The sequence below is a fragment of the Atractosteus spatula genome, chromosome 23 (genome assembly GCF_055471065.1).
Source record: "Atractosteus spatula isolate fAtrSpa1 chromosome 23, fAtrSpa1.hap1, whole genome shotgun sequence".
Taxonomy (NCBI): domain Eukaryota; kingdom Metazoa; phylum Chordata; class Actinopteri; order Semionotiformes; family Lepisosteidae; genus Atractosteus; species Atractosteus spatula.
The window spans coordinates 14,599,008-14,620,739 of record NC_142728.1 but is presented as its reverse complement, the minus strand read 5'-3'; the positions used below and the strand labels follow the sequence as shown (position 1 = coordinate 14,620,739).

General features: G+C 52.3%; 1 long non-coding RNA gene across 1 annotated transcript; it reads left to right on the top strand.

The window, feature by feature from the left end:
* Positions 1-1,822: 1,822 nt before the first annotated feature.
* On the top strand, positions 1,823-20,732 carry LOC148816233 (uncharacterized). Its single transcript, XR_016094753.1, has 3 exons — positions 1,823-1,923; positions 19,472-19,604; positions 20,648-20,732. It is a non-coding gene; the product is annotated as an uncharacterized LOC148816233 (long non-coding RNA).
* Positions 20,733-21,732: the final 1,000 nt, after the last annotated feature.

The following is a 21,732-nucleotide window of genomic DNA, read 5'->3' as shown; positions in this document are numbered from 1 at the left end:
ATTAAAGAGAACCTTCTCGAACCAGGATTTTGGCAACAGTTTATGACGCCGCCTACACTGAAAATCAAATTAATGACTCGACCCCATTGCACACTAATATTCTTTGGCCTTTGTTCTCCCTGATTAGTATACACGCTGCGCGCAGCAGAAAAATAAACCAGGACCCACTCAACAAATGTTCAAATAACAAAGAAATCCGTTTTGGTTTGTTTTTAATTTAACACCGTCGCATCTGACTCTGGGCAGGGAAACGGTTAATAGGACTGTAATCGTTTCCTGCCGCCTCTGAGCTCAGAATTAAACCAGATGGACTCATTTACAGCCAATTAGCTCCAGCGCTGTAAGTAGAGCCTCACCTGCGCAATTAAACCTTTTATTAAAACGTCCCAGCAGCCCTCCCTGCGCTGTTCCGACACTGCATTTCATTACAGCCCCCCCTCCCCCCCCCCCCAGCCCCCCTGCCGCAGGCACAGTCTCACCCCCCCCACCACACACACAAACTCAGCTGGAGTTCTCTCCCAGATGGGAACTCGAATTTGTGACATCGGGGTGACAGGCCAATTAAAAAGGGCAAGGGGGGGGGGGGGGTTGACTTTTCTCCTTTTGATTTCTTGCAGCTCAACTTGTGTAGAAGCACATTGCTGCATTCTGATACACCTTGCCCCCCCCGAATACACACAGGCCGCCTGCCCAAGCCCTGCGTGGTGTAGCAGACTCTGCAGATGGCTAGCAGGGCTGGACACGTCTGTCCAGTAGCCCGCTGTACTCCCTGCGGTGCTCCACACGTTGCGCTGCGGTGTCGCCCGTCCTGTCCGCGTCACTGGATCCGGATATCGTGGCTCGTTGCCCCACCCTGCCTGTTTTTAACTCGGGGCTGGTTCTGTCCAGCAGTGTTGGGGCGTGGCTGGAATTGGAAAGGAGGAAGAGGATGTGGCCGGCAGTCATCTCACCCTGCAACTCGCCGCTGGCAGCCCCACTGGAGCTCAGCAGGTGGGGGCCTGGCCAGTACCTGGATGGGAGACCTCCTGGGAAAGCTAAGGCTGCTGCTGGAAGAGGTGTTAGTGGGGCCAGCAGGGGGCGCTCACCCTGCGGTCTGTGTGGGTCCTAATGCCCCTGTATAGTGACGGGGACACTATACTGTAAAAAGGCTCCATTCTTTGGATGAGACGTAAAACTGAGGTCCTGACTCTCTGTGGTCATTAATAATCCCAGGGCGTTTCTCGAAAAGAGTAGGGGTGTAACCCCAGCATCCTGGCCAAATTTCCCCCTGGCCTTTACCAGTCATGGCCTCCTAATAACCCCCATCTGTGAACTGGCTCCATCACTCTGCTCTCCTCCCCACTGAGAGCTGGTGCGTGTGGGGAGCAGACTGGCGCATCATCCAGGTGGGGCTGCACACTGGTGGCGGCAGTGGGATTCCCCATGACCTGTAAAGCGCTTTGAGTGGAGGGTCCATTTGAGTTGGAGGTCTCTTATCCAGGTACTGGCCAGGCTCACACCTGCTGAGCTCCAGTGGGGCTGCCCGCTGTGAGCTGCAGGGTGATATGGCTGCTGGTTTCGCGTCCACCTATCCGAAGGTCACACCTGTGTCCTTCTCAGGTTTCCCAGTTTCCCGGGGCGCAGATCTAGGCGTCCCAGCACACCCGTTTAGCTGGTTCTCATCAAAGAGTGCCAATTCAGGAGTTGTTGTTGTTTTTTTTTGTATCTTAAACAGAAATGGTTCTCCTGGGCCGAAGGGAGAGAGGACAGATTCGGCCCCCCGAGAGCAGATGACAGGAGGGAGAGGGAGAGTCGGGGAGCGAGAGCGGCGCTGGAATGCTGGAGGAAATTAGCTGGATTATTGGGAAAGCCGGTCGGGGTCAGGCCTGGGCAGCAGCCGTGTGTGGCCTGAAAACAATTAGCTGACTGTCGACGGAGTGGCAGGTCTGTTTTATCGTTTTTAATTATTTTGCAGGCGGGGGTGTGGCCGGGGGGGGGGTGGGTCATGGAGATTTACTGTACCGGCACCAGCAGCCCCATCCAATCCTCTGTGGTTTTGCAGTTTGGGGATTGTTTTGTGCTCGTAACCAGGACCATGTGTGCGATGAGAGATGAGATCTGCGTCTCGCCCTGTCCAGCCCAGACCCTGCTGGCTGCGATGCGGATCTGCCCCCTGGCCTCACCCGCCACCGTTACCCTAAACCCGCCCTGCGATCGATGTTGTGGTAGCTCGGCTTCCACTGCAACTTTCTGTGAGGGTTTTGTTTTACCAAAAAAAAGAAAGCAATCCGATATCAGTCAGCCTGGTCACGTTAACGATCCGCAGGTCGCGCAAAACCACGCGGGACTGTCCGGCTTCGCCAGAGTCCCCCGGGATCGTTGGCGTCAGGCCCTGCAGAGTGCACGGACTGGCTGGTGCTGACTGCTTGCTCCTTTCTGGGTTCTCGACGCTGCCTTGCACGCAAAAGCTCTCTCTTTTAAGACTGTTCCCCCCCCCCCCCCCCCATGTTGCAGGCTTCTTATTACAATAGTCACGATGGGTTAATCGTGAGTTGGTAGTCGGGCACGTAGACCAGTAGGCTACAGGGGAAGTCGCATGTCGAAACAGCCCTACGCAGCCCTGTCGCAGTACACGAATATAATCATATCGTTATTAAATTCTTTAGATACGCGATTCCATATTATATTCCCTATTAATCAAATTCTAAAAGTATGCTTGTTGACTCCGGTATCTCTTTAGTTAAAGACTTCGATGCTTAAAATGTTTAGGGAGAAATGGAATACTGGTGTGTATTTTTTTTTGGTACCAAGACCAGCCATATACAGTACTGTATGTTTATGTTCCAAAATTAATATCGTTTATGGCCTTCACACGCGTTACAGTATGCTCCTATTCTTTTTATGCTCAGCTACTAAGATTTCCCTTCAGTGGTAAAATTCAATATCTACAACGGGCACAGCAAAGACGTTTACTGTAAGTCTTTCTACGACAGACCAACGGACCACGAGTGCCCCTGTCGGTCAACCAATCACGCACTGCGGTGCCGCGCGTCATCTTGCGTCACAGTGCGCGACGCCACCTGCGGTACGTGTCTGTAACGCGCACTTTGAATGGCTGCATCTGTAGCTGACCACATGGATGCTGCATGCGTGATAGGCGGCAATGACCGGCTGGTGCCTACAGGGGGCGCTGCACAGCCGCCACTCCTCTCTCCGGGCACATCCCTGCGCTGCAGTTTCAGAGCGACTGGGCCGTGCGTAGGAATGTGGCAGCGGCGCCTCCTCTACCTCACCTTTCTCTCTCTCTCTCTCTCTCTCTCTCTCTCTCTCCCTCCCTCCTTCTCCTAATCATCTCCTCCATCTCCCCCCTCGGCCCCTGCCTGGCTCGGTTGTGTGATGGTCCGTTTCACCTCGCTCAAAAAACAACACCGCCTGCCCTCCACTCCGCTCCACACACAAGCACACCCACCCCCCACCCAGCCGGTGCACCAGAGACAGAGATAACCCCCCCCCCCCCCCCCGCTCAAGGTCTCAGTCAGCTCCACTCCATCTCAGTTCAGAGTTTGTAGGTCTTGGAAAGGCTGTCTTGGCCGGAAGAGTCTGGGGTCGAAAGGTCACTACCTTGTAGCCTGAAGCCAATCCATTAATTAAAAATCCGCCGGATCAACAACCAACGACAAAGCCCTTTGTCTCGGTGCGTCTCACCTGGCGCAGCGGGTCGGACCTGTTCCCGTCGGCTCTCACATTCAAGAGCGAACTGCACTCTCGAGTACGAGAGCGTTTTCACTCTCGTTTTGTAAAAACGACGAGAGCTCAGAACGGTGAGACCTGGAAGGACTCTTCTGACGGGCTTTTGAGTCTTTTTGCTTTGCTCTAAGCGGCGCCAGGTTTTTACGCCCACAAACAGGCATAGCGCGTGGAAATAAAACGTAACACTTCGACAGCGAGATTAAAGCAGTTGTGAGACGCATCTACAGAGAGGTTAGCGGACAGGCCCACAAGGGTGTCGTATTGCGAAAAAAAGGTTTTCGGATAGGTCCCTCAGGGGTTTATGTGTGTGTGTGTGTTTTTTTTTTACAACTGCAGGCAAGCAATTGTGATAGATCTTTCTCCGTTCCCCGCAGAGGAAAGCTGCATATTTTCTTTTACGGTCTGACGCAGGCTGCAGTTGTAAATCCCGAGGATCTTGGAATCTGTCAGCAAAAGCATGCCGGGAGTCCCTCGTGCAGAAACATAAGCGTTTTTTTTTTTTAGGATAGCTAAAAGCCAGAGCGCTGGTTTCGTAACTTTTCCTGGCCTGCAAAGGCCAGACTTTTGCAGCTATGTCCAAATCAACCAAGGCCTACGATGGTTTATTTTGCAATGTGCTGCGATAGTTTTGGATCCGTCACATTTCTGTTTTGGAAAAGTGAGCTGCATTAAACCGAATTTTTATGAGCAAGGTTAGGTGGCTCTTTTTTTTTTTCTACTGTATACCGCTGCAACTACCCGTTAACTGTACTGGCAGACGAACCGGGAGTGTTTATCTGCTCTGGATGGGGTCCTAGGGTACAATCGGTGAGCACAAGTTGACCTTTTTCAAGACAACAGCCCGAAAACCTGTTTGGTTGGGCTGCGCCTTTAGTTTGAAAGGAAGTTGGCACGATAATGTAATGTGATAATGATAATGTTGCTTTATCAGCCCTATACAATTTCTTGCATTTGGAATTGGTCTTTTCGCATACCCCAGCTTGCTCTCCACGAGACACACAGACAGGGAGAGAAGCTGGGGGTCAGAGCGCAGGGTCGGCCATTTATACGGCGCCCCTGGAGCAGTTGGGGTTAAGGGCCTTGCTCAGGGGCCCAACGGAGTAGGATTCCTCTGCCAGCTGCGGGATTTGAACCGGCAACCTTCCAGCCACAGGCGCAGATCCTGAGCCACAGAGCTGCCGTCCCGGAGTCTCGTTTTTGCACGGTGCATTTTTAAAATCGCGTGCTGCGGCTAAACCCGGAATATATACGCTTTAAATTCTAGATAGGCGCTCCTTTTTTTTTTTGTCTCTGGCCCCGGGTTGTGGCCGAATCTTGCCGAAGAGAAGTGTACGGGCCAGAGGCCCCTGGGGTTCGCGGAATTGCGACAGCTGCTATCTTGTCAATCCATAGCCTCTTAAATCGAATTAACAGGGGAGATGGCGTCTCTGCGGGCACAAGAGAGGTAACCTCTGACACCCTCCGTTCTCGTACCTGGGGCCCGGCGGAGAACCGATCTCGGCCTGTACGCCCGCGGGGCTCGGTGATTGTCTCGGGGGCGAGCCGGAGAGTCGTGGTTCAGTAACAGGTGGGTCCCCCTGCTGCTGTCATGCCCGTCTCCCGGCTCCCGATCTGGCGACTCAACCGTGATATGCCGGATTGAATCAATTAGGGCGAGCAGTGATAGCGGCGAGGCAGGAGAGGAGGAAACGTTTCCAGAAAACAGGCCGAGAACCTGGCTGGCAGCCACAGCCGAGCCCCGAGAGGAGGAGGGGGCGAATCCTGCGCGTCGCGTCTCCGCACGGTCGGCCCATCGACGTCGTGTTGGCGCGCGTCTGTCTGAAGCAGCCGACTCGGGGGGGGCCTGAGATCGGATTACGCCGTGCTGTCCAGGACGGGGGCATTTTGAATCTTGCACCCAGCGAGCCCCTTCTGCAGCTGCCGAGCCGATGTGCTTCGCTTACCTTCGTGTATTGTTAAGACAAATGGATAAAAAAAAAGACTTAGAAACAGACCGGTAGGCCCAGCATTAACGCCCAGCCCTGCGCTGAGACACTAAGATCGCTTGGTGCAGGGACTCCCCTAATAGTAATAACAATAATAATAATGATTCCTTACACTTATATAGCGCTTTTCTGGACACGAGTAATGGGGAATCCCACTACCGCCACCAGTGTGCAGCCCCCACCTGGATGCTGCGCCAGTCCGCTCCCCACACACCAGCTCTCAGTGGGGAGGAGAGCAGAGTGATGGAGCCAGTTCAGAGATGGGGATTATCAGGAGGCCATGACTGGTAAAGGCCAGGGGGAAATTTGGCCAGATCACTGGGGTACCACCCCCACTCTTTTCGGGAAACGCCCCGGGATTTTTAATGACCACAGAGAATCGGGACCTCAGTTTTACGACGGTGCCCTTTTACAGCGTGCTAGGGCATTGAAAAACCCACCTGTTTCTGCACCTCTAAAATTGTTAAGTTTTGGGCAGGGGGAGGAGGGGTAGCTCTTTTTCAATTTTCCGCTTGGTGCATTTCCCCCCCTACTCCCCCAACAATGAGGAAGCCCCTAATGACAGCGTGGCTCATATTCAGAACACTTCACTCCCAACTACCTCTAATTATCCCTGCAATGCTAATCAGCACCAGCAATCCCAACTAGAGCAGAAACGCCGAGCCAATTTTCGTGTTGCAACAGGAGCAGAAAATGGAGGGAAGTGGCGGGGGGGGAGCTGAGCACAGAGCCCCTCTCTGGAGAGCACGCCACAGATGGCTTTATTTTTGTGCAGGAAAACAGGAGGACTGTGTGCAGGGGTTGTGGGAGCGCTGATAAAGACCCCTTCTCAAGTACAGTATACACAAAGTGAGGACCCCCCCCCCCACCTCTTTAAGGAATTGTCCCGAAATCCAGAACATAATATTTCTGTTAACTGAAAGGTATTTAGAGGCATGAGCCGCAGGTGAGCAGATCTACTGTTGTGACAACATATCCGCTGCGTCAGTGCTGCTCTTGCACCTGGTGATGGTGTGCAGTATGTAGTGATGTGGACTCCATCGTCTTGGCGTTTTGCAAAGCGGTTATTTTTTATCTGTATATGTGAAGTTTACTCTTCGAAGCCTGAGACTGAGCCCATTTGGTGATTGGGAGACGGGAGGACACAAACTGCAGCCTTTTGCAGACACTGCGAAGGGAATCCGCATGCTTTTTCTGTACCTGCAGCAAAGTCCCCAGTTTGATGAGCAGCGGCTTGTTGCTCTGCTGCTGCAGTGTAATCCTGTATCCTGGATAGCAGTGTCACGTCAGGGTAAGACGTGGGCGTGCGGTACGGTGCTGTATGTACACGCTTGTGTGCCGGCGTTTCCGTGTGATCGCGTGCAGAGATGTATGACGTAGCTGGGTCTGGCTGTGCATGCCGTTTTTTATTAACGTATGTGTGGAGCAGTATGTGCACACCTGACAACCCGAGAGTTGCATGCAAGCTCGCAGGTGCCTGTGTGTAGAATGCATTTGCCTGCTGCTATGTGTGTGACCTGCCTTGTTTTGGCCAGCTCGCTCTCTGTATCTGCCCTTCTCTGTATCAGATTGGCGATCTGCACGTCTGCAGCCTGGCTCCATGCAGCTTATCAGAGCCCCTCTTAGGCATACACTTGGCCCTCAGCCCTGTGTTGCGGGGGGGGTGCCGTGCACAGGGCGTTGCAAGGGCCTGAGCCCATGTCTCATCTCCCACCAGCGCAAACCTTCCTCTTGCCGCTGACGCTGCAGAGCGCACACAGACATACGGTACGTGTGCGGAGGCCGGCTGATTCCATCATTTCCACGCAGAGAGGCTGGGATCACCCTGGGAAAGGACGGGATTTTTTGCATGTTCGCTCCTGGTATTGAAAGTGGTTGATGCCGCGGCCTGAGCCGAAACGTACGGTCTTTCTAACAGTGACAGGTGTACCAGGGGACACCAGTGGAAATTTAAGGGGCAGTGCAGTTAAAATGGAGAGCAGGAGGTGTCTTCACGCTAAGGCTTCTAAGGGAATCTAGAGCCAGCTGTCTAGGCGTGTTGTTAGAGCCGGTACCCTGGCTTCCTTTGAGATACAGCTGGGTGAGATCCTTGGGCTACTTACCTACTACCCATCGAGCTAGATGGGTTAAATGGCCTCTTCTTGTTTGTAAACATTCTTTTGACATGGAGGCCATCCATTTGATATCCCAGCATTGGATTTAGATTTAAACATCTGCATCATCAGATCCATCGATGAAGAACCTTAAACAGTTCAGCACAGAGCAAAGACATCAGATTTCACCTCGTTTGGTTCCTGCATATGTTCGTGCCGGCGTTTTTGTGATGTAGCAGGTTGCCGATCCGCTTGACCCTTGACCTGCTGGGGGGTCCTTAGAGGGGGGGTCCTCAGAAATGCCTGGAGATTTGGACTTGCAGCTGTATTTATAATTGCGCCAAACTGTTTCTCCTTAAAAAGCGCACAAACAAATGCTCTCTTCAAAACCGCTTTGTTGCTGAATTCAGGTTGTTCATGTCCTCGCTTGTTTGCGAAATCTGGCCCAAAATGAAATGTGAAATGTGAAATCTTCACACATACACGTGATGTGGGTAAAGTTACTGACTTAGCCATGCTGATAAAATCGCTGGATGTTAATGTTAATACAACATGCAGGCACGTTCCAGTTTGATTTCCAGGTTATTTTAGATCCCATCACAGATATCGAGCGTGTGACTCAAGACCTTTATCTGCTGCCGTTCGGAGATGTCTGCTTGACTTCATTCTTTCCAGAGAACCGGTTGTGCGCCGGAAGGCGAGGGGCAAAGGGAAAAAGCTGCTGTGTGTTAGTGCTCGGAGATCAGTGGGCCTCCGAGATCGGTCTCAGGACACCCTCTCCTGGCATGACCAGAGACAATTGCATGCATCTACCCACCTTCTGGAGAGCAACCTGTATGACTGAGCAGCCGAAAAAGCTCTCCGAACCTCCTCCTCCTCCTCCTCACTAGGGGATGTTAATTTCTTGTAATCTGTGCGTATCAAATAATCCTTCTGTTTCATCCCTTCTGTTTTTTTTTTTTCCTGTGCAAATCAGATCATCCTTCTCCAGTTCCGACATCCCCCCCTCCTCCTCCAAGCCCAGCAATGCAGGAAAGGAAATGACCCCAAATTAAAATTTAATGGTGGCATGTGTCTTCCATTAGTCATTACCCCCTGAACGGGAGACTTCCCCTGCACAGCCGAACCCGGCTCCTGGCGTCGTCATGGCGACGGGTGTTTGTTTTTGGAGATGAGGCCCAGGGTTTCTGTGTTGTTGTTTTTTTTTTTTGTGGTGGTGGCGTGTGTGTGTGTGTGTGAGAGAGAGAGAGAGAGCCTCCGGCGAGCCCTCAGACAGCGGCCGCGCCGGAACCGCCTGCCTGCCCACAGGCTGGTCGAAACAGGCCGTCTGGGGTGTCTGCGCGCGTCTTCGGAACAGAAACGGGGCTTCGTTTGGAAGAAACTCCGCCAGGGGCTCTATATATCCCCACGCGGCGATCGGGAATCGGTGCATCGCTGTTGACGGGGCCGTGCATTGGAGGAAAATGTCAGAACGCGCGGCCTGACATTTGGAAAGAATCCGATAACATTTCTTAAAGGCAGCTGGGGGTTCAGATGCAAACACCGCATCACCCCCCGAAAAACCTTGGGGGCACCAGTATTAGCATGCACACGGCGTGGGGGGTAGAGTGCGAGAGAGATAGGAGGCGAGGAGGGTGAGGGGTGCCAGCTTCCTGTGGCCTGAACTGACACCCCCCCAGCGCCTGCCTCTGCCAGTGTCTTCGGTCTCCGGTCGCGATAAGCGCTGGCACCCCGCTGTGGAAATGCCAGGGCACCAACCCAGGGAGGGACCACCGGTGACCCCGCAGAGCCAAGCCTAGCTGCCCAGAACCCCCCCGGGACCCCAGGGCACCCCTCTCCGTTATCAGCTCCCTCGCACCTGGAGAGGAAGACAGCGGGTGGGCAGGGGGACGGGGGGGGGACAGACAAAAGGCTTTCAGCAGAAATACTGGGGTGGCGATACAGCAGCGAGAGAGGAGCGGTTCGGGTCGAGGGGAATTCTCTTTCTTTCTACGTGAGCCTGCCTTTGTATCCTTTTTAACAGAAAATACATTTTAAAAAAATCAGTAACAGGGCCGTCCCTGTGTTATATGTGTGTAGAACAGTTGAGTTCCCCCCAAAAAGGGAAAACTGCCCTGTTGGGGAAGTTTGTGTGTTTTCTTTCATTTGTCCGAGAGAGAGAGAGAGAGGAGAGAGGTTGGGTTGCCCTGGAGAGGTGGAAGCGTGTTTTTTTTTTTTTTTTTTTTCCAGTTTTCGGCTGAGAAAAACTTTGGCGGGGGAAGTTTTTGGCTGCCGTTTCGTTTTCGTCTTCCTCGCCAGCCGGAGCTCGGCAGGGGTAGGCCGTGCCCGAGATGGCGAGGTTTATATAGCGACCTCTGGGCACAGACGGAACAAGATGACCAAAACCGCCACGGAGGAATCGATTCGGGACTTTCTGTCTTGGCTTTGCTGCTGCTGCTCCTCCTCGCCCAGGTGCGAGCAGAAAGGACCGTGAACCCCAGCCCAGCACGAATCTGCTCCTCTTTCGGGTTTACCTGAGGTGATTTTAAAAGGCCTTCTCCCAGCCTGCTGACCGTGGGTCATGTGTCGCTGCTCTGTCTGGAACCCCCTTCCTCGGGACACTTCAAGAGAGAAATTCTTTTCTCTCTTCAAATCCGAACTCAAAAGGGGCACCTTTTTAACTCGGGCCTATCTCTGTTTGCCCTCCATTCTGTTTGTTTTTGTAGATTTTACTTTTCTTTTTCTTCATCACGGTGTGTACAGCGTCCTTGGGTGTGGAAAAGGCACTTTCTAAGTAAAAATGATGATTATTTTAGACATGAGGTCAATACTGCCTGCAGCCTCTCTCATCGCGAACTGCTCTGTAACCACAGATTTGGGCTCGTTTCGGATTTCGGCTTGGCTTGATAATATTAATGATGAATATTATTCATAATTATATTAGACGTGAGGTGAATACTCAGTCTCTTTCCATGAGGCGCTCTGTATTTACAAGTAAAAGCGCGATGTTCCGTTTTTTAACTTGGCACACATTTGGGCTCGTTTCGGATTTCGGCTTGGCTTCATAATATTAAGAATTAATATTATTAAGAATTATATTGGTCATGAGGTGAATACTCAGTCTCTTGTTCCATGAGCCGCTCTGTGTTTAAAACTAAAAGCGCGATGTTCTGCTTTTTCATTTGAGTAAGTTTTGTCTTGTGCTTTGCCGCGGGGACACCCCAGATGTGACTTTCTGACCCGGGGGGGGGGGGGGGGTTGCTCACAGGTGGACCTTGGTTTGTAGACCTCTTTACCTCCTCTGACTCTTGTCTCTCGCTCGCTGCGTCTCTCTCTCTCTCCCCCCTCCCCCCATCCTGCTTCTTTCCTCCTTCTGTCCATCACGAGGCGATCGCGCCTGGCCAAGACCGCGGCTCAACTGAACTTTCTAAAAGCAGCCGAGCGGAGGGAGATAAAGGGGGGGGGGGGGGCTCCTGGCCCAACGATCACTCGATCTTTATCTCTCTGTCTGCTCTCGGGGCTGGTGCGCTGGCCCTAACCTCAAACTGCATGGGGGCCCCGAGCTCCAGGCCTGTCTGAGAGAGAGCGAGAGCGTTTCCTCCTATCTGGCCGAGATCACTTTTCGGCCTCTCGAACGTGCGAAAGTGTTACCGACGCATCCGAACAGCACAACTCCGGATACCAGACCGGGTTCTCCCTCGGGCTGAAGGGTGTTCTGTTAGCCCTGGCCGTGATGTCAAGACTTTGAAAGTCCGGTTGGCACTGGTGGTTTTTACAGAGCTGTAGACGTTGACACGCTGCATCCTAAAGTCAGTTCACTGGAGATCTTAGCTACCACTTGGAAGGAGGAATTACTGTTCAATAAACCTACAAGAGAGAGAGCTCACTGGCAAGGACAAAGTTTGTTTTCACAAACTATTACCCTTCCTACACAGTGAGTGAGTATTTGTAGTGGAGTGGTGGAGCGCCAATTTATTGTCTCTGACAGTATATATGTGTAATGGTTATGAACAAGAGGAGGTATCTGATCCGTCTGGGAGTAAATGGATCCAAGGATCACATGGATCCATTTCTTGAAGGTTATCGACTTCGGCCACTTGGCTTGTTCCAGACTCTCACAACCGTTTGGGTAAAGAAGTGTTCCCGGTTTTAAAAGCATTTCCTCGTCGTTCCTCTCGCTTGTGTGTCGCTGTTCATTCTCAAGAAGTCCTGAGGGTGGGAGGACTGGGAGAACTTGTATAAGGTGCCCCTCGCAGTCTTCTGTGTTTTGTTCCTCCAGTGAAGGCCTCGGCTCAAAGCGCTTTACAGGTGATGGGGAATCCCACTGCCACCACCAGTGTGCAGCCCCCACCTGGATGGTGCGCCAGTCCGCTCCCCACACACCAGCTCTCAGTGGGGAGGAGAGCAGAGTGATGGAGCCAGTTCAGAGATGGGGGTTATTAGGAGGCCTTGATTGGTAAAGACCAGGGGGGAAATCTGGCCAGGACACCAGGGTAACACCCCCACTCTTTTTGAGAAACTATACTGGGGCAGTAGGACCCACACAGACTGCAGGGTGAGCGCCCCCTACTGGCCACCTCTTCCAGCAGCAGCCTTAGCTTTCCCAGGAGGTCTCCCATCCAGGTACTGGCCAGGCCCACACCTTTCTGAGCTCCAGTGGGGCTGCCAGTAGTGAGCTGCAAGGTAATATAACCACACGTTCATCTTGATCACACTGATCAGTCCTCACCAGCCCTGACCACAACACCTTCAAAAGTAAGCTATAGATGGCTAGTGTCTGCGCTGTATATAGCACACATGGGCTATACGGCGTTGTTGTGTAGCGTGCTCTGCGTAGGGGTAGAGCAGGGGTTTGGAAGGCTTTGCTGTGGGTTTCCACATGTCCTGTTAAAACGTGCGCCCCTGTTCTGTCGGCTGATCCGCGCCCAGCTCCCTGCTATCCCTGGGAGATGAAAGCTCCGGGAATCGGGTTTCAGAAGCACAGAGCCGCACGCCTGCCAGTGCCCACTGCCGCCGCCCCCCGCCCCCCCAAGAGAGAGCCTTCAGGGTGCCCAGGTCTCGGTTAATTAGAGAGCCCACCAGTCCCCCAAGACCGAAGCATCGTAAAACACTCCCCCCCCCCCAAGTACCCCATAAAAAGTTTCAATGAAATTAAAAGACGGCTATTTCTGGTGGCGGGGATGGGGGGGGAGCTAATTAGAGCCTTTTGCTTCGGGGGCTTTGTGTTAACTTTAATGAGCAATTAGCGATATTGTGTCTTCCTCTTAAACTGAGAGAGAGGGGAAACAGACGTGGTGGTTTGGACGAGCTGGGGGGCGAGGCGGGGGGCGGGGGGCAGACTGCCGATTCAGGGACATGATGCAAAGCAGGGGAAAATGAAAGTAAAAAGACCCACCCCCTGGTCTGGGAACAGCGTGCCCCTGGCGTCAAGGAGGGCTTAATTAGTGCACCCCCCCCCCCGTCTGCTCCTAAACTTGTCAGGCTGGGTTCGCCGTCAAGCAGGACTTTTCTGCACCCCCCCCCATGCTACCCCCCACCCCCACACACACACACCTGCAGCAGGTGAGCCTGTGCTCTGGAGCGATTCATTCAGAGGAAGATGAAGGGAGATTGTCACAGTCTTTATATCTGTGCCCAGCCAGAGAGGGGGGGGCGTGATCGAAGCTTGTGTAGCACACGGAGGAAAGGCTCTTGGCTCATTCGCCCTGCAGCTCACCCACTGGAGCTCAGCAGGTGGGGGCCTGGCCAGTACCTGGATGGGAGACCTCCTGGGAAAGCTAAGGCTGCTGCTGGAAGAGGTGTTAGTGGGGCCAGCAGGGGGCGCTCACCCTGCGGTCTGTGTGGGTCCTAATGCCCCAGTATGGTGACAGGGACACTACTGTGAAAAGGCACCGTCCTTCAGTCGAGGTCCTGACTCTCTGTGGTCATTAAAAATCCCAGGGTGTTTCTCGAAAAGAGTAGGGGTGTTACCCCGGCGTCCTGCCCAAATTTCCCCCCTGGCCTTTACCAGTCATGGTCTCCTAATAACCCCCATCTCTGAACTGGCTTCATCACTCTGCTCTCCTCCCCACTGAGAGCTGGTGTGTGGGGAGCGGACTGGCACATCATCCAGGTGGGGCTGCACATTGGTGGTGGCAGTGGGATCCCCATGACCTGTAAAGCGCTTTGAGTTGAGTGTCCAGATAAGTGCTATATAAGTGTTCGAAATGATCATTATTATTATTATTAATTATTAAGATGCCCCAACTACCATGCCCCCCTCCCCAGTGCGGACTGGAGGCCTTTCCACCCTGACCGCCTGGCAGCTCGCCCACAGTGTCAGCCTAAGCGGGGCTAGAGGGGTGGTGTTCCTCCTCCGTCTGGCAGACGAGTTTCCAGGACCGCCACTAGAGGTCAGTGTTTCCCCCTTGTGCATGGCCCGAGCCCTGGGGAAATAGAGAGCCGAGACGAGAGAGCACGAGGGTTAAACCCCCCTCCACCCATCCTTCCAGCCTCGGAAATCGTACACTTTCCCAGGGAAGGTCGCGGCAAGCTGGAACCCATCCCGGAAACACGGAGCGCGCGTCAGGAACGGGAGGGCCCGTTTGCTCTCCCTCTGGATGCTACGCCTGCTTGTCACAAGGCCGCAGGGGATACTCGGAGCCAGCAGACACGCCCAGTGGATGCGCTGTTGGCAGGAGCGAAGAGACCTCGTCCGCCTGCAGGGAGGGAACGTGCAGACTCCACACGGACGGACACCCCAGTCCAGAATCGAACCCAGGAGGCCGGAGCTGTGAGCCACCACTTGACCACCTGTGTGATCCGAAGGTCCAACAGCAACAAGGTAATGAAGAAAAAAACGACAACTGCAGGAGGCTACTGTCAGCTGCACACCGGCGAGGTAAGGCGTGAAATTCTGGGGTCCGACAGTTGGGGGAGCTCGACAAGGCAGAGGGAAGGAATGTCGCACAAGTGGCAAACGACTGTATTTAAACCCCAGATGGCAGAAATATGTCAGGCAGTGGACAGGGAATAATTAGAGACACAAACCTGTAATCGTTTCTGAAAAGGGCTTTTAAATATTGATGGTTTTTTCGTGAAATTTGGATTTAATCTCTGATACCGAGCAAGAGCCTTGATTTCCAACAGACCGCCACTGTAGCAGACGGACTCGAGTGGTTGTGTTCTGAGCGTCACGTCGCCGAATTATCTCAGAGAGGGCAGTTCCGGGACCCACTCTGAGAACTCTTTAGCACTTCAGCTAGAAACTGCTCTTGCAAAATGTTTCACTCCCCCGCCTGGTTACTCGGCAAAATTCTTTTTTGGCAGAACCTTCCTCTCCACCTCGGAAGATTGCAACATTGCGGGTCTTTTTTTCCTCCGTCTCCTCCTCTGGCTCCTGCCGGTGACTTGTCCGTGTTTTTCCCCCCCCCCTCTCATCCGAGCTGTAGAAAACTGGGAATCGGACCGATAACGTCCGTCTTGACAGTAGCTAACCCTAAAGAGTGACCAGTCCCCTGCTTGGTAACACTTGATTAGTTTCCCGTGCAATTGCTTTATCGATGCATATGTAAACGTTCATTTCTGAGTTCTGTACATTATAAATGGCGGGATAGTTTTCAGAGGGAGGGGAGATCCCGCATCTGAAGTTGTGCGGTTCTCTGTGTTGTTGCATGTAGCAAAAAAAAGCTTCTGAGAAAAGATGTCACTTTTCTAGTTTGTTCCACTGTTATTTGCCGTTTCTATTATTTTTTTTTTTAATGCATGCGGAATCTTCACCACAACTTTGCGGGGTTCAGGTGAATGCCCAAAGACCGCCGGAGAAGGAGAGGCCGGGCAGACGCTTGAAACGCTGTAGCTTTTCAGCACTCCGATCGCGAGAGGGTTACTGTCCAGATGTGGGCTGGCCGCGGATGTTCACAGGGACCTCTTCACGAACTGAAGAGAGCAGGCTGCTGGGTTTTTTTTCTCCCGTACTTTGGACGTCAGGATTATTTTGGCAAGACCCTTGAGTTTTGGGCGTGACGGTGGGTGGAAATGGAGGCTAGTTTACCGTTTTCTCCCCCCAGAGCCGAGGGCAGAGATTTCAGCCGGGCTGATAAGACTGTAGTGCCTCCACACCGTTGTAAAGAAAGCACCTCGGCATATCTCCCCATGTCCGTGGAGAAACTGGTCAGAGTCGTTGCTCGATGTGATATTCTGCTCCCTGCGATCTGATTTTGAAGTCTCATCGTTATTCTGCATCTGTTTCTTCGACTTCACGCTCGCAATTAACAGGCTAATCTCGGGATCTGCCGTTAAATGAGTTTATTGTAGTCCAATGCGCGTCAAACAAACGTTTTGACAACATGTTATTGACGACCTTTTTAACTCGAAGGCTTCGGAGGGGGGAAAAAAAATTAAACTAATAAAAAAACAGCGACAAGTGACGGGACGAGCTCCGTCTCGTCATTTAGACACATAAACTGTGTTTAATACAGCTTCCCAGGAGGTAAATTGGCAATTAAAAAGACTACCGAGTAGCATTATTTAGACAAACTTCTATAAACCGACGTCTGTAAACAAAATTAAAGATCTTTAATGTTTTGAATATAACTTAGACGCCAGGTAGCGATTTTTCGGAATTTTAGATGTATTTTTTCACCAGTACAGTTCCCTTATTAAAATGCGCCTTTTTGGACAGTCAAGGATCGCGTCAACAGTTGGTTATATCGAATAGTCCTTGTATCATAGAAATCGGGACCGTCTTAAAAGGCAGTATCACAAAATAAATGCAGAGCTCAGACAGGGCTACCTTCTCTTAATTCAAACACAGACGGAACTAATACCCCCCATTTCCCACCCCCACTCGGGGGAACTCCTCCAGCGTGGGGGTCTGGCGATTCGAAGGAGAGACGGGTGGAGACGTCACCCGTACAGTACCCGCCGGCACACGCGGGAATCGACTCCTGCGTCTTAATCATCTCAAGGTCTCCAAAGCAGTGGACCAATCATGTATTTAACGCAGTGGTTCTCAACCGGGGTACCGTGTACCCCTGGGGGTACCTTGGGCGTCGCATCCAAAATGGCGGATGTTCATGTGCTTGGGTTTTTAGCAAAATATCGGCTAATTCTGAAATCATTTCGATTCTAAATGATACGTGCATATTTATTTATTATTCCACTATAATACGTGCTGTATACATACAAAAAAAAAACACCTGAACAGCCCTTTCTTAGCGTTCTATGCCTACGATAATCATAGGGGTTACCTCAGGACCTGGCCGACCCTCCAGGGGGTACCCCGGCCAAAAAGGTTGCGAACCACTGATTTAACGGGCAGGGTTATACGCATAAATCAAGCACAGTCCTCGTAAGGTCGTTCTGTAGGTGTCCTCGGCTGGGTCTGGGCCCGTCTGACCTGCGTGTGGGTGACTGTTGGATAGGCACCGCTACCTGTGCACAAGCCCCTGTTGAGAATCAAGAAGTCAGGAGATCCGCCTGAGATCTTGTTGGTTATTTCTGCCTTGTGTTTTAACAATACGATTTCACGTTCTTTTTGCCTAAATCTTAGGAGGTCACGCTCCTATCCCCCAGAGAAGCAGGCTCGAGTCTTCTGTCCCGGGTTTGGCGATGCGTGTTTTCTGCAAATATTTCAGGGGGCAAATTGAATTCGAGAGATTGGGGCTATTAAGAGTCAAAATCAGTACTATAAGAGGTGCATTTTAAAATCGCTTGGGTAAAAGGGGTTGGGGATTAACGTGGAAGTCGGGGCACGTTTTGTGCTACAATTTGAAATAAAACTGTGAAGACCTTCGGTTTGGCTTAACCAGTATTTGCATGATGTGCGCTTTCCCTGGTGTTTCACGCAGTGTACAAATCCCGTATTTTTATGACAAAATAGTCGATGCTTTGTTCAGAATTGAAGCCAGGCCTGTCAATTATATATATATAAAAAAAATTATAAGTGGAGTTTGAATTAATTCTTCGGTCTGGTGTCCCAAATGACAGCCGTGTTTCGTAAAAACCGCTTCGTCTGTTCCGAGGGCGACTCGCAATTTCTCCGGCCCGCTCTCCCTGGTCTCGGTTTCCCTGCGCCTTTTTCCAAGATAAAAAAAAAATCCCAGGAATTTCCTCCGAATTCCCATAGGATCTTTCTGCGGCGGCTCGCGCGTTATAATAACCCCACCCCTCCCCAAACCATACTGCGCTCACTGTTAGTGCTCCTGCTACACCCACCGGGCGAGGAAAAGTCTTCTCTGCCCCGGGTTTCGAGAGCCGGGGGGGGGGCTGTCCCGTCATCCGACTCCGAAGCCGCTGGGGTCGGCGAACGAGGCAGAGGAGGAGAGAAGCGTTCGGAAGAAAGCGAGCGCTTAACTGGAGAGAGGAAAGTGAGAGACGAGGGGAGCTCAGTTAAGACACTTCGGAAACCCCCTTAATTAAGCTACACGGCTCTTACAAATGTGACAGAGGTGCGAGGGGGGGAACGAGAGAATGAGAAATGGAGGAAGGAGGAGAAATGGAAGGGGGGGCTGAAAAGGGAGACGGCCCGAGCTGTGCGCCGAGAGCGCCGTGTCGAAACTTGCATCTGTTCCTAATTAAAGAGTGTTAATGAAGGCACGTGTTCCGCTGAGCCCCGCTGAGCCCCAGCCTGGCGGTCACAGTGTCGGAGGCGGCGGCAGAGGGAGGAAGAGGAGGAGGAGGAGGAGGGGGGGTGTAGGTTTTTTTTTTAAATGAATAAACTGGAAGTGGAGCGGGCGCCCCACCCCTCCAGGAGGTGAAAACCGGAGGAGAACTCGGCTGAGGCGGGAGTGAGCAAACGAGGTGACAGAAGAAACATAGTACAGTACTGAGGGTTTGTTCCAAAGGGGAAGAGACTCGCTCCTGTGCTCGGTGGTAGCCGTTTGTCCCTCCCCGTTTCGGAACGCATTTTGCGCGTTTTGCAGTTTGTAAACCGCTGCGTTTGGCTTCCCGAAGCTCTCGCATTCCTGTGCTACACAGGAGGGAAGGAGGAAGGATAGATCTACCCCCCCCCCCAGTTTGCCAGGAAGCGATCCCAGCTCAGACAGCTGTGCTCCTCTGCTTGTGGACTCAGACGGTTGGCTGTTGCATGATCCTGGCGGCCGCACCGATAGATGACATTAGTTCCGACCGTAAGGCGCGCCGCACCGCCTGCTCGTTCAAGCTTGGGCTGGAGGGCAGGCAGATCTCTCTCTCTCTCTGTGTGTGGTGGAAGTCCCAGCTCTCGTTCTCCCCGAGTCTGGGAGCAGCAGGTGTAATTAGTGAGGATTATGGAGATAATGAGCTCCTGGAAGAGCTGGGAGAGCAGAGTCGGGCTTGATCTGTGTGTAAATACCCCCCTCCACGCAGGCACAATAACAGCACTTCGCACACGTCTCGGCTCCGAGCTCCCCCGGACTCGGAGCTCGACGCGGGCAGCTCTCTTCCAGTGTCTCCCCGGCCTGCCCTGTCGGGAGGGATCGCGGCGAATGACACAACACAGCGCGATTTCACGGATCCGTGTGCCCGTCTGTAGCCTTTTCATGTGCTTAAACACATCTGTGGAGAATAACAACATAAGAAAAGTTACAGACGACGCTGGGGGTGGAGGGAAGGCCGTTCAGCCTAATGTGTCCGGTAGTTAGCAGCTAGTTTATCTGGGTTTGTATTGGCAGCATGGCTGGGCACCTAGTTTTTAGACTCTCAAAGCCCTATTTTTTTTTACAGAAGTGCGCTTTGAAAGGCTCTTCGCTTAGGGATCTCTCAGTCCTGAATTAGATCTTTACCCTTGATCCAACCGGGCCCTCTGTAGGATGGAAAAACACAGATGGATCCAGATAGATTCCCTGCCAGGAGTCAGGTAGGGAATACTGGAGTACCGCAAGGATCTGTACTAGGATCATTGCCCTTGCTCATTTATATCGGTGATCTAGATTCTGGAATAGTCAGTAAAGTAATAATAATAATAATTAATAACTGCTTACACTTATATAGTGCTTTTCTGGACACTCCACTCAAAGCGCTTTACAGGTAAAAGGGAATCCCACTACCGCCACCAATGTGCAGCCCCACCTGCAGTAGTCAGCTTTGCAGGGCATCGGCAAACTATCGAAACAGCAGATGCAGTTGTTCTGATGTACAGTCAGGTCAGAGCAGTTCCAGCAAAGGACTGTGGGTCGCAAAGAGACTGGAGACCCCCTCAGGCCGTGCCCCCTTGAAGCATCAACCCAGCCTATGCGAGAGCAGAGCGGAGCGCCGGTCCCCTGGTGCCAGATCAGCTGCCTGGCTTGCGTGCTCCCCCTTCACCCCTGCCCCACGCAGACGCCCTCGCAGCTACAGCCCCTCTGCAACAAAACCTCCCCTTGCAGCCCCTCCCTGTGGCCAGAGAGCTTGTTCACCGCAGAGCCTCTGCAGTTGCGGTGTCCTCTGTGCTGTGGCTGTGTTTTTGTCACTCGGGTGAGTTATTTTTAACAAGGAATAAGCAGCTGTTTGTGTGAGTGTGTGTGGGTGCAGGGATGGGGGATCTCTTCAGTCCGTGTAGGCGTTTCCCTCCTCAAACCTGCTGACCTTCACAGTGCCCCCCCCCCCCCCCCTTCTTAATTACCACCAGTAACTTGTGTAAACATGGCCCCTTCCCCAGCTGTGCTGCCATGGGGCTTTGATCTGGCCTGGGTTCATTAAGGATCTTATCAGCTTTTAATTAGCTCCGGAGGTCAGCCCGGCCTTGTTCCTGTGGCTCTGGCTCTGGGTGCTGGGAAGACTGGGGATCGTGCATCCCCTCTGCTCCCAGCTCACCCTTTTCACTGATAACCATCAACAGCATCAGCACATGAAGACCCGCTTGCATTTATTCTAGTGATCACCCTTGCGTTTACACTGTGCACTTTTCCTTTTTCTTCCCAGGGGATCTGAGAGTGCTTCGCCTACAGGAGGGGTCCCATTCTGCTAACCCCACCCCCCCCCCACCCCCCCCATCCTGGGTGACGCGAAGAAGCCCCACCGCACAGCTCTGCAATGGAGAGTGTGGGGAGCATCTGGGTTGGCCAGTCCCAGGTCAGTAGACAGAAAGATGAAAGATGTCACAGCAAGGTTTTTCCTGTGCAGTTGGAAAGGTGTGGCATTGTGTTAGCATTTTGTTTAGACTCTGACAACGTAAATATAACATTCCTTTATTGTCTGATGTCTCAGAAATGTGTTTGGCATCTGAGTAGCTATGTTTGAAGGGGTGTTAACCCAGTGTGTTGTCCAAATCACCCATCAATCATGGCCTCCTAATAACCCCCATCTCTGAACTGGCTCCATCCCTCTGCTCTCCTCCCCACTGAGAGCTGGTGTGTGGGGAGCGGACTGGCGCAGCATCCAGGTGGGGGTTACACATTGGTGGCGATAGTGGGATTTACCTGTAAAGTGCTTTGAGTGGAGTGTCCAGAAAAGTGCTCTATAAGTTTAAGGAATTCCACTGAGCCTTACAAAAGACATACAAACAGTACAAATAAATATAACATTACATAAAAGACACCAACCCATACATAGTCATTGTACATCACTCCTATAGCGATCCTTACACCCACATCAAAACCTGTAAGCCTACTCCCCCAAAGTCACCTTGAACCCCTATAACTGCACAACACCTTCATTTTTTATAATAATAATAATAATAATAATTGCTTACACTTACAGAGCGCTTTTCTGGACACTCCACTCAAAGCGCTTTACAGGTAATGGGGATCCCTTCCACCACCACCAGTGTGCAGCCCCACCTGGATGATGCGACGGCAGCCATAGTGCGCCAGAACGCTCACCACACACCAGCTCTCAGTGGGGAGGAGAGCAGAGTGATGAAGCCAGCTCAGAGATGGGGGTCATTAGGAGGCCATGATTGGTAAAGGCCAGGGGGAGAAATTTGGCCAGGACACCGGGGTTAGACCCCTACTGTTTTCAAGAAACGCCCTGGGATTTTTAATGACCACAGAGTCAGGACATTGGTT